We start from the raw sequence: 13,493 nt of genomic DNA, 5'->3' as shown, positions 1-13,493 counted from the left end.
AATTCTAATAATTCTAATTAATAATTATATACTATACATATATAGTGTAATTAAACAAATAATGGGTGGTTAATGATAACAGCTAGGTTTCTCATTGGTGTCATGGGAGTTTACAGATAAGAAAGGAGAAGCAGCTTGAATGACCCACGTGGCATGGATTAGCATTGAAGGGATCAACAGAAACTCAGGCTTATATTTATATAGATACAGATGACTAAATAGATAAATATTTATAGATAGGTAACACAGGTAAGTATATATACAGGTATTTCCTTGTTCTGCCAGTGGAGGGCCGAGAAGCAAAGACTTCAGTTACACTAAGCACATCGAACACATCATCCAATGAAAAGAACCAGGACTCCTTGGGAAAAAAGCTGGTTCTAGGACTAGGGCAGGTAATATACTTGAGGAGCCTACAGCACTGTGTAGTGTCATAAAGTAAGAAAGTAATCACCCTTCTTCCCACACCACACACACACACACACACACACACACACACACACAGAATGATGGGGTATGTCAAAGAAAAAAAAGAGCCAATGGAAAAAAGCTTCTAATGGCTAAAATTGAAAAACATTTCAGCAAGAAGATAAAGTAGTGATTAATTATAATCAAAAATATAAAATGAATATCCATGATTCCATACTGACATAAATAAATGAATAAGTAAATGAATGAAGCAGAACAGAAAAGTCTTCAACGCAGAAAAATGTCAAATAAATTAAGTAGATTTTCTGTCCTTACTACCCTTTCCTTAATTTGGGCTGCACAGAGCGACTTCTTTTTAAAGAATACAGTACGCAAGGTGGGTCGGGAGGAAGAGTAACTCTGCCATGAAAAAAAAAAAAAAAATCTGACAGAAACTACTTCAGTGAGGAGATTAGGTCAAAAATAAGTCAGGAGGTTGATAACACGGAGTATTGGCATGATGTAATAAGAATGGCTTTAGCCTTAGCTTTAGCTCTGTGGTCTTCTGCTCCAAAACTCACTCCTCTAGTCTATGCCTGAGTAAAACATCCGACGAATCTCAAATGAAAGACATTTTACAAAATACCCATTCTAACAAATACCAATTCTCCTCAAAGCTCTAAAAACTTCAACAAGGAAAGTCTGAGAAAAAGTTATACCAAGAAGAGACTAAGGAGATATGACTAATAAATAGAACACTAATCCTAAACGAGATGCTAGAATAAAAAACAAAGGAGATTAGGCAAAAACTAAGGCAATCTGAATAAAACATTAATTACAGTAGATAATGTGTCAATATTGGTTCATTATTTTTGATAAATGTACCATACTAATGTAAACTGTTAATAACAGGGGAAACTGGATGTTAAATTGTATTCTTCCATTTTCACGCTGCTGATAAAGACATACCCGAGACTGGTAATTTACAAAATAGAGAGATTTATTGGACTTACAGTTCCACCTGGCTGTGGAGGCCTCATAATCATGGCAGAAAGCAAAGCGGAGTTCCTATGTGGATGGCGGCAGGCAAACAAAGAGCGTTTGCTGCGGAACGCCTCCTTTTAAAACCATCGGATCTCGTGAGATTTACTCACCATCACGAGAACAGCGCAGGAAAGACTCGCCCCGTAATCCAGTTCCCTTCCACTGCCTTCCTCCCACAACACGTGGAAATTGTGGGAGTTACAATTCAAGAAAAAATCTGGGAGGGGACCCAGCCAAACTATATCACAAATAAATGGAATTATCTGTATTGTCTTCGAAATTTTCAGTAAATCCAAAACTACTCTCAAATAAAAATGTTATTACACAACGGAATATGATTCAGCTGTTAAAAAAAAAAAAAAAGGAATCCTGCCACTTGCAGCAACATGGATGAAACTGGAGGTCATCATGTTAAGCAAAAGAAGCCAGGCATGGGTAGGTAAGTAGCACATGTTCTCACTCAGCTGTGAGCTAAGAAAGTGGATCAAATGGAGCTAGAGTATATGGTGATGGATGCCAGAATTTGGGAAGAGTGGAAGGGAAGGAGGATAAAGAGAAGTTGGTTAAGGCATACAAATATACAGTTAGATAGAAAAAATAAATTCTAGCATTCAAGAGTAAAGTAGGGAAATTATGGTTAGTAATAATTTGTTGTATATTTCAAAATGGCTAGAAAAGAACAATTGCAATGTTCCCAACACAAAGAAAAGATAAATGGTAGAGTTGATGGATATCCCAATTACACTGATTTGATCATTACACATATCCAGTTATCAAAATATCACCTGTACTCCAAAATATATTTATAACTGTTATATATCAATAAAAATTATTATATATGACATTAATCACATCAAAATAAGTCTGTACATTCAAAGCAATTCAGATAAAATTAATCAAAGGAGTTTTTTACATAGACAAGCCAATTCTTAAAATTATATGAAAAAGCAACCATTCAAAAAATAGCAAAGAATTATCCAAGAGCAAGGTCAGAAGACTGCAATTAATGATGCAGCAATTTTCGTAATTATTTTTCATAATATAATTCTATTTTAGGAATAATATAATTGGGGAAAATGACCTATCTAATAAATGGTTCTAAGATAAACTTTCATTCAAAGATAAAAAATAAATTTGATTTCCATTTTATACTAACAATAAATGTTATTGGCATTAAAATACTAAATGTGAGCAATTAAAATACTTTGGAACAAAACAGAAAATAGTAACTTCATGACTGCAAGATAATCAATAATTTTTAATAATGTATTTTAAAAATAAAAATCAAAATGGTAACACTCTATTCAAGCACACTGAAAAATAAATCTCTGTGTATCACAAAATGATTTAAAAGGTAAACCACAGACTATATAAAAAAAAAAAAGGTTTGAATAAGGTGGCCATCAAAGGGACACAGATCTGAGATGATAAAGGTCTCTCACAATACAAAAATCAGACAGACAGCAAATAGTTAAGAAAATAGGAGATAGTGGCAAAGACTATAAATAGGGAGTTCACTGAAAAGGGAAATAAAATGACCAATAAGAAAAACAGATAATCTACTTCATTGCCAGTGAGGGCAATGCAAGTTAAAACTATGAGAAACAATCAGTGTCTCAGAAGCATTGGTGAAGCTATACAGAAGCAAGAATTCACCCTCACTGCTTTTGAGATTTAGTTGGCACCAACATTCTAGACAGGAAAGTGGAAATATCCTTTTAAGATGGCTGTACCATACTATCAAGGAATTCAATTTCTAGTTACATATTTTAAAGCAGTACTTAAAAAAATTAACCACCATTCCCAGTAAAAAAAATAATAATTTTTATAGTACAATCTCATACAAACATACTTTTTTTTAAGGAAAAAAAAGATCCGTGAAGCAATACCCTTACTATGTGTGATACATTCAGACATTGTCTTTTCTCTCTTATTCCATTCCATTCTGTTTCAATTTTTAAATATTAAGAAGACATGTGCAAGCATGTTTATTGTTTATTTTTTATAACATTGAGAAAATATAAAATAGCTATCAAGTAAATAATGAATGTATAATGAAAATAAATGAACTAGAGAAAATTTTATCAACTAAATAAATCTTAAAAATACACTGGGATAAAAATTCGACACAGAATCACACTTTCATATAAAATTTAATAACATACAAAATGAAATTATTTTGAGGTGTAAACATATTTAATAAAAATATTTGATATGCACTACAGTGATAACCATGAAATCTGGGATTTACACCTCTAGGGAGTAAAGGAGAGAGTGTGGAATTGAGAAATATTATAAAGGAGGTTTTAGTTATTTTATAAGGTTGTATTGCTTAAACTAAAGGATAAGCACTTGGGAATCCATATAGTATTCCACTTTTAGTGTGCTTAAAATATTTCATTATAATAAAAAGGAACCCGATATACAGAAATAATTATAAGGAGCAATCTTTCAAGCTAGTGTGATACTTATCTTTGCATAACAACTTTATTCAAGCTAAAATAATTAATTCAAACTTGGTGTCCTATTGGAGTTAAGATTGGCATATTTCCAAAAAGCTCACTGAGTGAATTCATCATATTTGCATCTGGTTTTGAACCTTTATTAAACCATCTTAAACTGTTCAGTGTTCCTTGTCACTGAAAGCCCAGAAGTGAATCGGTAGTTTTTTCATATGTAAGAAAAGTTTGCTGGTTGGGCATGGTGACTCACGCCTGTAATCCCAGCACTTTGGGAGGACGAGGTGGTTGGATCACCTGAGGTCAGGAGTTTGAGACCAGCCTGCCCAACATGGCAAAACCCCATCTCTACTAAAAACACAAAAATTAGCTGGGCGTGGGTGTGCGTGCCTGTGATCCCAGCTACTTGGAAGGCTGAGGCAGGAGAATCGCTTCAACCCAGGAAACAGATGTTGCAGTGAGCCGAGATCACGCCACTGCACTCCAGCTGGGTGACAGAGTAAGACTCCATCTAAAAAAAAAAAAAAAAAAGTTTGCTAACCACGGCATCTTACCAAAATTCTACATGGAAACCTATGACTTTTTAAAGAGTAAACTCTCAGTTGCATGTGGATTTTAGTCAAGCTGAATATGTTTAAATATTAAATTTTCCTCAGGCAAAAATATGCTTCCATTTCCAGGTTTTTGAACTAAAAATAAAATATCTTTAACAACGAATTTGGTGGACTAAAGAGTATGACCTGAGTTGTTCAGTTTAGAAGAATAGTACATCCAGACAGCATTGTAATGGCTCAGTAGTGCAGAATTTAATGTGTCAATCTTTGCTTTATTTTATATGCTCACAGGCAAATCTGATTTATTTAAATTGATGCTTAGTTTTTAAGATATACTCAGTTTATTTGAAATTATAAATTGAGTTGATGACAAATATTATCAATAACTTTACTGTATATCTGTGTCTTGGTTAACTGATGTCCACTTGGAAAAGACAGAAGACAGGACAGTAGAGGCTATTGGATATCATGAAGACTGATAGCTTTTGCCTTTGTAGAGTGAAGCACATTTGCCATCGATTTAAATGCCGGCTGTTCATTTCAGGCAGAGCCAGACAAAATAAGAAAGAAAGTACAAGGAAATGATCTGTACCTTCAAAAAATGTGAATACAGGTACCGCAAGTTAAAATGTCAGTGAGTGGAATTTTCATGTTAAATACACGTGAGGAGGAAAAAACGAGAAAACATACAAGTTGTATTTTTTTCTAATTTGAATCATAGACATTGCCACTTCATATAATTTTAAAATTTCTAAAATATTATATTTTGGTGTATAAATATGGAAATATGGAAAAATAACAAAATAACCTCCAATCAATCACAATCAAATATAAGAAATAGAATATTACCCATATTGTTGTAATTGTCTGTATATTCCTGCCCCCCAAATTTAATTCATTGTCTTCTCCCAAACCTGTAATTGATATAATTTTTGTTTGCTGCTTGTAAATTTAAAATAGTATCATGAATTTTTTAGCTTTCTACTTTCTATAATTCTGCCCTTCTTTTTTCTCTTATTCTTGATTATAAATTGTTTCTTTGTTACATTATTACATATTTTGAAACCACATGTTTTAATGTTACAAATTCTATTTCTCTATCCTTTTGTTTACACTTCGTAATTTCCTATGGAATTTTACAACGTGCAAAATTAATATTTTATATCTTCTTCCAAATAAGAGTGTCATAGTCTTATAAGATTTTAAGTCATCACCACTGCCTTAATATATAAATACTGTTTTTCAGGGTTGGCCTTTCTAACTCCACAAAGTAGATTTTTAAAGTTGTTTTTGATAGAGCACTCTTATTTATATTTAACTTAAGTGCTTACATATTTCTTTGTTTACCGTTGTTTTTTGCGTTTCTTGATTCCTGAAGTACATTTCTTAAAATCTTCTTAACAAAGAGTTATTAGATTTGCCATTGATAATCTGGTTTCACAATGACATATCTAGTATGGATTTCCTTGTATTTAATATGCTTAGGCTATGTTATGCTTTCAAAGTCTATAGATCAGAACACCCAACCCCTCCTCATGAATATTCCCTACTGCCTTATCTGATACATTTCATAAGATATACTTTATATTTCACTTATGTATATGTGTCCCTTGATTAGAATGTAAACTTTATGTAGATGGCAATTTTGTTTGTTTTATTCACTGTTGTATTTCTAGTGTCTAGATGGTGCCTGGACTTGATGTAAGATTTAAAAGTTATATGTGTGTGTACTATATATTTATATATATATATTTTTTTATACTTATATGTTTATATATATATAAACAAAGAGACATAGACTAATCTGTATTCTAGAATCAGAAGAAAAACGATTCCACATCAAATCTCAGAGAAAAAAGGAATTAAATACTAAAGAAAAGGATAAATATGTTGGAAAAATCTAAAAGAATAGTGGCTGTTTACTGCAAAAAATGATTTGGATATTTAAAAGAGAAAATTAGCGTTTGTGACAACAATGGCATGTAAGTTAGAAGAAGAGAAGATAGAATTGAAATGATGTAAGGTCTGGACACATATCAAAATCACAATTTAGCATTATATTTGATGAATTAAGGAGACATGCAGTAATCACTATGGTAAATAATGAATAGGAAAAGAATGCATAACTTTCAAATTAAGGTAATTACAACAATTTTTAAAACACTTAAATAAAAATAAGTCAAGAAAATAGAAAGTAAAGTATCACAGGCAGATGAGTCAAATAGCCCTTTGTAATGTGGTAGTTATAAATTAAATGTTATTTATTTATTAAATGTAAGTGGGCTAAAGGTTATAATAATATGAAAAAAGGATTTTAAGTTATGAACAATAACAAAACTGAAATTGTAAATGTTAGAAAATACATCTAACACATTAGTAACTGAACATACGACATACACATCTAACTTTTTAAAAGCTGGCCTATGATATGGTAGCTGTAGGGAAGAAACAATTACAAGAGTTAACAATATAAGGTAGACATATATAGGAAATATGAGAATTCCAAGAATTAACAAAAGTATAAGACAAAGCAGGTAAGTCTATAAAGATACTGAGAGATTTTAGTATTGCTCTTAATTACCGATAGAGCATGAAGACAAAACTCAGTAAAAATAGACAATGATAGAAAAGAGTCTAGACTCAGGCATATTATGAACTCTAGAGTTTCAACAAGATGGCACTGCAGAGCAAATTTGTAGAAGCAGTCTTTTTAATACCCGGTGCTAGGGTTGACTAGATATACATATGAGAAAACAATATTTGAATGCTATCTTTTACCATATACATAAAAGTAACATCTGTATTATTTCAATCTAATTATGATAGACCGAACAAAAGTTACTAGAAGATAATACAGGAGACTTTATTTATGGGCTGAAGTTAAGGTCAGTCTGCTTAAATAGAATGCAAGACACATGAATAAAGGGGAAATTTATAAATTAGAATACAATAAAATTAACAATTTCTGTTTATTAAGACACCATCAAGAGACCAAACAGAAAAGTCCTGGACTAGAACAGTAAATTTGTAACACATATAAATGACAAAAGGAATTATATTCAGAATTCATTTTTTAATTCTATAAAGGAATGAGAAAAAGAAAAACAATAGAAAAATGAACAGACGTGTTAACAAGCAATTTAAAAAAAGACACCTAAACAGCCACTTAAACATAAGAAAATATGCTGAGACTATTAGTGATAAGGGAAATTCACAAGCTAAAACTAAAATAAAACAACACACTTACCAAAGTGGCTAAAATTAAAAGTACTAAGAATTGGAGTGCAGGAGGAACAATGGAAATTCCGTAAACTGCAAATGGGGAGGCAAATTTGCACAATTTGGAAAACTCAATAGCAGAGTCCAACATAACTTATCATATATACATGCCCAGTATCTATATGTGCCTAATAGCTACTGAATTGGATAATGGAAAACATTTATATCATCTCAGAATGTTCTGTTGGATGGTGTTGATCTACTATTAATATGTTCAAGTCAGACAGTTCCTTTGGCTAATTAGGTCCCAAAAAATCTTTCTTTCACTAAGATTTGGATATTTTCTTGAAATGATTTAGATGTTGTATTATTTAGGGTGTGGTGTGACTGTTACATAAATTGAAAAAATAGCAGTGGCTCAGGCAAAAGGTAAATATATAACCCTTTCCAAGTGGAGGCAATCTGTTTCATGACATCAAGTAATCCAGGGCCCTGCCAGTTTATGGCTTTGCCAGCTTCCTCATGCAGGTCTTATCTCATGTCTGACATGGCTGTTCTAACTCACACCATTAAATCCATATTCCAACAAAATTACAATAGGGAAAGAACAGGAAGAACCTGCCCCTTTTCTCTTAAACTACATAACTCTGAAATAGCGTATATTGCTTCCTTTCACATCTGATTGGCCAGAAACTAATCACATGGTCACATCTAACTATGAGAGTGTCCAAGAAAGTAATCTTCAACTTGATGTCCATGTGCCTAGCTAAAATTCCTGTTCCTGTAGAAGATAGAAAGACTTGATTTTCTTAACCCATCTAGCGATCCTTCCAATATATAGCTCCATTTTATACTCTGTTACACACATAATTGAGTTTTCCTGCTTCCCTCTACAGCTATTCAGTTAAAGATTATGTAAAATTTTGATTGCAAACATTCAGAACATTAAACAAGATATTTATATTATCATCTGATTTATGTAGTAGAATTCTTATTGTCAATTTTGAGCTCCCCACCACCATAAGTAGTGAGTAACCCCCAAACAGGAAATAGAAATTCACTCCCATTCAGAAAAACGTTTTGCAGAAACAAAATGTCAATACAAAAAGATCTCACAGCTGACAAGATTATCAAGTTTTGATGAGCAGTAAAATCTGCTGTATGCCATCTATTCACCTGTGTGTGAAAGCTGAGTATTTGAAATGGAAATCTGTTCCTACTTAAATTGTAAAATGGAGCGCAATAATTACAGTTAATTTTTGCACAGTGCAGCACATAGTAAGCATTAATTAAGGATTGTTTTACACAGTATTTAATAAAAGACTCATTTAATGGAGATGGGTATTGTGTATGCAAACCATTCTCTTCACTGAATTAAAATATAAATGCAAATTAAATCAAATGTATATGAGTAAAATGTGTCAGATTAATAATTTCATATAAATTCTTAATAATTGAGAAATCTCTATTATTTCAGGTATTTTTCTTTTAAGATAGACTACATGAAAAGAAAAATCAAATTTTCAGATTATATTTTATTTTTGAAAGTGAAATAATAAATGGATCTTTATGATAAATAGTATGACTACACAACTCTTCAGCCAGAGAACATAAGCCTTCATTTGATGACCCTGTGCTCATGATTTACAAAGTGGCTGGCACCATAACAAACTTGTGACAACAAGGACAGGTTTGACATTGCTATCTATTCAGGTAGTAGACACTATATTAATAGAGATTGATGGAATACTGAGTCATTCACTAAAAATTTTCCTTCCACTTTGTCTGTTCATCATTTATATGATGGAGTACCAGCACTTCATAATGTAATAATGGGACTTTTGTCAAAGGAAGTAAAGGTTATCAAGAAAAAAAGAACTCTCAAGAGATGCCTCTAAGCCAATTACAGATAAACTTGTCATAGCCCCCTTGACAGTTCATGTGTGAATGTTTTTTTTATCAAATACTTCCTCATATCTACCATTTCTTTCTTCACATCTTTATCTTTATACCCTCAAACTATCTCCTGCTCTATAAACCTCTCTCCTCACCTGAAGCTTCTATGTCAAAAACACGGGATCATAAAGCCAAGGTACTGGTTCCCAGAGACTCACAAATAAAATCGAAAAGACTGATGCTTAGCTAGGGGATAGGATTATGTATTTGAGAAATACTGGCAACTGGGGGAAGGGGGCAGGAAACCAGAAGATTAGGAACACACAGTGATTGCTTTACTTCCAAATTTAAGCTGCAGACAACTACAATGACACTATCTGAGAAAAGCAAAAAACTGCCTCTTTCTTGCTGTATAAAAATCATACTTAATCCTCTTTAAATTTTTACTTAGTTGAACTATTATGAAGCCCCAATCCTTAAAAATTAGTGGGAAGTATTCCCATTTGTCTACTTCCATTTTATGTAGTTACCCAGCTATTAGCAAAACTATACCAGAACAATGTAGCATACATAACTATATTTTTCAGTGTCCCATAGTGCTCTGACCACTAATTAATAAAATGGCATATGTGTAGAGAGAATGTTCCTTAGATGTGTGTTCTTTCTGAATTTTTAGTTTCTTGAAGAATGGAAATATTATGCATCACTTGCTCAGTAGTAAACAACTTTGTTCTATCAATTTTATTAGATTTTCACAACAAGAGAGAATTTCACAGAGGAATATTTGTTATGTTTTGAACCTCTGGTCAATACATCAGGAATCAGTCATCTCTGGAAGTTTAACCAATTTTTGTAGAGGCATTCAGATCACACTATTACCATAGGACAATCATACATTACTATATTTTTATTATAATTGTTGGGTTTTTAAAAAAAATTTGAATAATTTTATTTGTGCACTCTCTATGTTTAGATTTAAAGATAAATTACCATAAATACGATTGTTTTCACCTTTTCTTTCTAAGCCTACCCAAATACAGGATATAATCATGTTATATCTGTATTACTGCAATACATTCCTAAATGTTGTAGGAGGCACCAGCAATCTAACATTGGTGCAATTGATACTATAGCCTTGAGACACTCTTTTAAGCAAATTACTAGAAATAAACAACATAAAATGAAAATCTAACCTTTATCAGCTCTACATTGCTACTAAATTCTCAGTTCAATAGTTGAAGCCCTATACCATCATATATCACACCCTGCATCTCCACACTAGCAATCACAGTCTGAAATCTAAACCTATGACACTTCAGTCCAAGCATCATCTCCAAAACAAAAGGGAATAAACAAGGAGGTGAGTTAAAATTTAAAATTTAATTTATTTTATTTAAATTATTTTAAAATAATAATCTCTTACTGCGTCCCTCACATAATACATGGGAATTATGGGAGTACAATTCAAGATGAGATTTGGGTGGGTACACAGAGTCAAACCATATCAGCGCTAGCTGGCTCCTCCCAAAATCTCATGTCATCACATTTCAAAACCAATCATGCCATCCCAACAGCTCAAAGTCAACTCATTTCAGCATTATCTCTAAAGTCCACAGTCCAAAGTCTCATCTGAGAAAGGCCAAGTTATTTCTGCCTGTGAGCCTGTAAAATCAAAAGCAAGTTAGTTACTTCCTAGATACTATGAGGATATAGGCATTGGGTAAATACAACCATTCCAAATGGGATAAATTGGCCAAAACACAGGGGCTACAAGTCCCATGCAAATTCAAAATCCAGTGGGGTAGTCACAACTTAAAGCTCCAAAATGATCTCCTTTGACTCTGTGTCTCACATCCAGGTCATACTGATGCAAGAGGTTGGTTCCCATGGTCTTGGACACTCCACCTCTGTGGCTTTGCAGGGTACAACCTTCTTCTTGGCTGGTTTCACGGGCTGGCATTGAGTGTCTGTGGCTTTTCCAGGGAAATGCTGCAAGCTGTCAATGGATCTACCATTCTGGGGTATGGAGGATGGTGGCCCTCTTCTCAAAGCTCCATTAAGTAGTGCCCCAGTAGGGACTCTGTGTGGGGGCTCTGACCCTGTATTTTCCTTCTGCACTGCCCTAGCAGAGGTTCTCCATGAGGGCTCCCCCCATAGCAAACTTCTGCCTGGGCATCCAGGTGTTTCCATATATGCTCTGAAATCTAGGCAGAGGTTCCCAAACCTTAGTTTTTGACTTCTGTGCATTCACAGGCTCAACACCTCGTGGAAGCTGCCAAGGCTTGGGGCTTGCACCCTCTGAAGCCTAGGCTGCACACAGCCCAGGAACCCTGGTCCTGGCCCATGAAACCACTTTTTCCTTCTAGGTCTCTCAGCCTGTAATGGGAGGGGCTGCTGTGAAGACCTCTGACATGCCCTGGAGACATTTTCCCCATTGTCTTTGGGATTAACATTCAGCTCATCATTACTTATGCAAATTTCTGCAGCCAGCTTGACTTTCTCCTCAGAAAATGGGATTTTCTTTTCTATTGCACTGTCAGGCTGCAAATTTTCCAAACTTGTATGCTCTCCTTCCCTTATAAAACTGAATGAATGTCTTTGAATGAATGTCTTTAACAGCACCCAAGTCACTTATTCAATGCTTTGCTGCTTAGAAATTTCTTCGGCCAGAGCCCCTAAATCATCTCTCTCAAGTTGAAAGTTCCACAAATCTCTAGGGCAGGAGCATAATGCCGCTAGTCTGTTTGCTAAAACATAACAAGAGTCACCTTTGCTTCAGTTCCCAACAAGTTCCTCATTTCTATCTGAAAGCACCTCAACCTGGACTTTATTGCTCATACCATGATCAGCATTTTGGGCAAAGCCATTCAACACATCTCTAGGAAGTTCCAAAGTGTCCCACAATTGCCTGTCTTCTTCTGAGCCCTCCAAATTCTTCCAACCTCTGCCTGTTACCCAGTTTTAAAGTTGCTTCCACATTTTTGGGTATCTTTTCAGGAGCACCTCACTCTACTAATACCGGTTTACTGCATTAATCCATTTTCACACTGCTGATAAAGACATCCCCAAGACTGGGCATTTTACAAAGGAAGACGTTTAATGGACTTACAGTCTCACATGGCTAGGGAGGCCTCACAATCATGGCAGAAGGTGAAAGGAACTTCTTACATGGCAGCAGCAAGAGAAAGAATGAGAGCCAAGTGAAAGGGGTTTCACCTTGCAAAACCATCAGATCCTGTGAGATGTATTCACTACCATGAGAACAGTATGTGAGAAACCACCCCCATGATTCAATTATCTCCCATTGGGTCCCTCCCACAACAAATGGGAATTAAGACAGCACAATTCAAGATGAGATTTGGGTGGGGACACAGAGCCAAACCTTATCAAAATGGTATATAACAGTGAAAATATGCTGAAGGCACTATCCTTGAACCAGAGCCATGAAAGAACAAGGTAGACTTGGGAAACATTAAATAGTCTTGTGCAGCTTCAATATAAACAAACTGTTAAGAAATGTCTATGTCATATTAAAGAACCAAGACTTTATGCAACATACACCACAAATTCATTGAAGAATTTTAAGCAGAACAGTAACTTGATTAGATTTGTACTTAAGAAAACTGTCCTTGACAGCCTGTGGATGATTTATTGAATGGGGAGAGAGATTAGGGAGTTCGGTTTGCAAGTCCAAATGAAAAATGACGATGGTCCCAAATAAGAAAATGATACTGGAAGGGAATGATTTGAGGATAGGAATTATTTTTTATCACTTTCTTTTTGCCACAACACTTAGCAGAGTGCTTTTCACATATTTGTCCTTAATTACAAAATGACTCTATAGGTAAGTAAAAGTAACTAGTATCAAAATGTGACAAAAATATAAATTACTGTCACATTTTATAGTTTATTC

General features: G+C 34.1%; 1 long non-coding RNA gene across 1 annotated transcript in view; it reads right to left on the bottom strand.

Moving 5' to 3' along the window:
* Nucleotides 1-1,486, bottom strand: part of LOC105475383 (uncharacterized) — a 168,051-nt gene extending 166,565 nt beyond the window's left edge. Inside the window, exon 1 of the long non-coding RNA XR_983304.2 lies at nucleotides 1,422-1,486. This is a non-coding gene — a long non-coding RNA (uncharacterized lncRNA). The remainder of the gene's footprint in view (nucleotides 1-1,421) is intronic.
* Between the last annotated feature and the right edge of the window lie 12,007 nt (nucleotides 1,487-13,493).

The sequence above is a fragment of the Macaca nemestrina genome, chromosome 4, assembly GCF_043159975.1.
Source record: "Macaca nemestrina isolate mMacNem1 chromosome 4, mMacNem.hap1, whole genome shotgun sequence".
NCBI lineage: Eukaryota > Metazoa > Chordata > Mammalia > Primates > Cercopithecidae > Macaca > Macaca nemestrina.
Note: the sequence above shows the minus strand (reverse complement) of the source record. Positions and strands in the feature narration are given on the sequence as shown.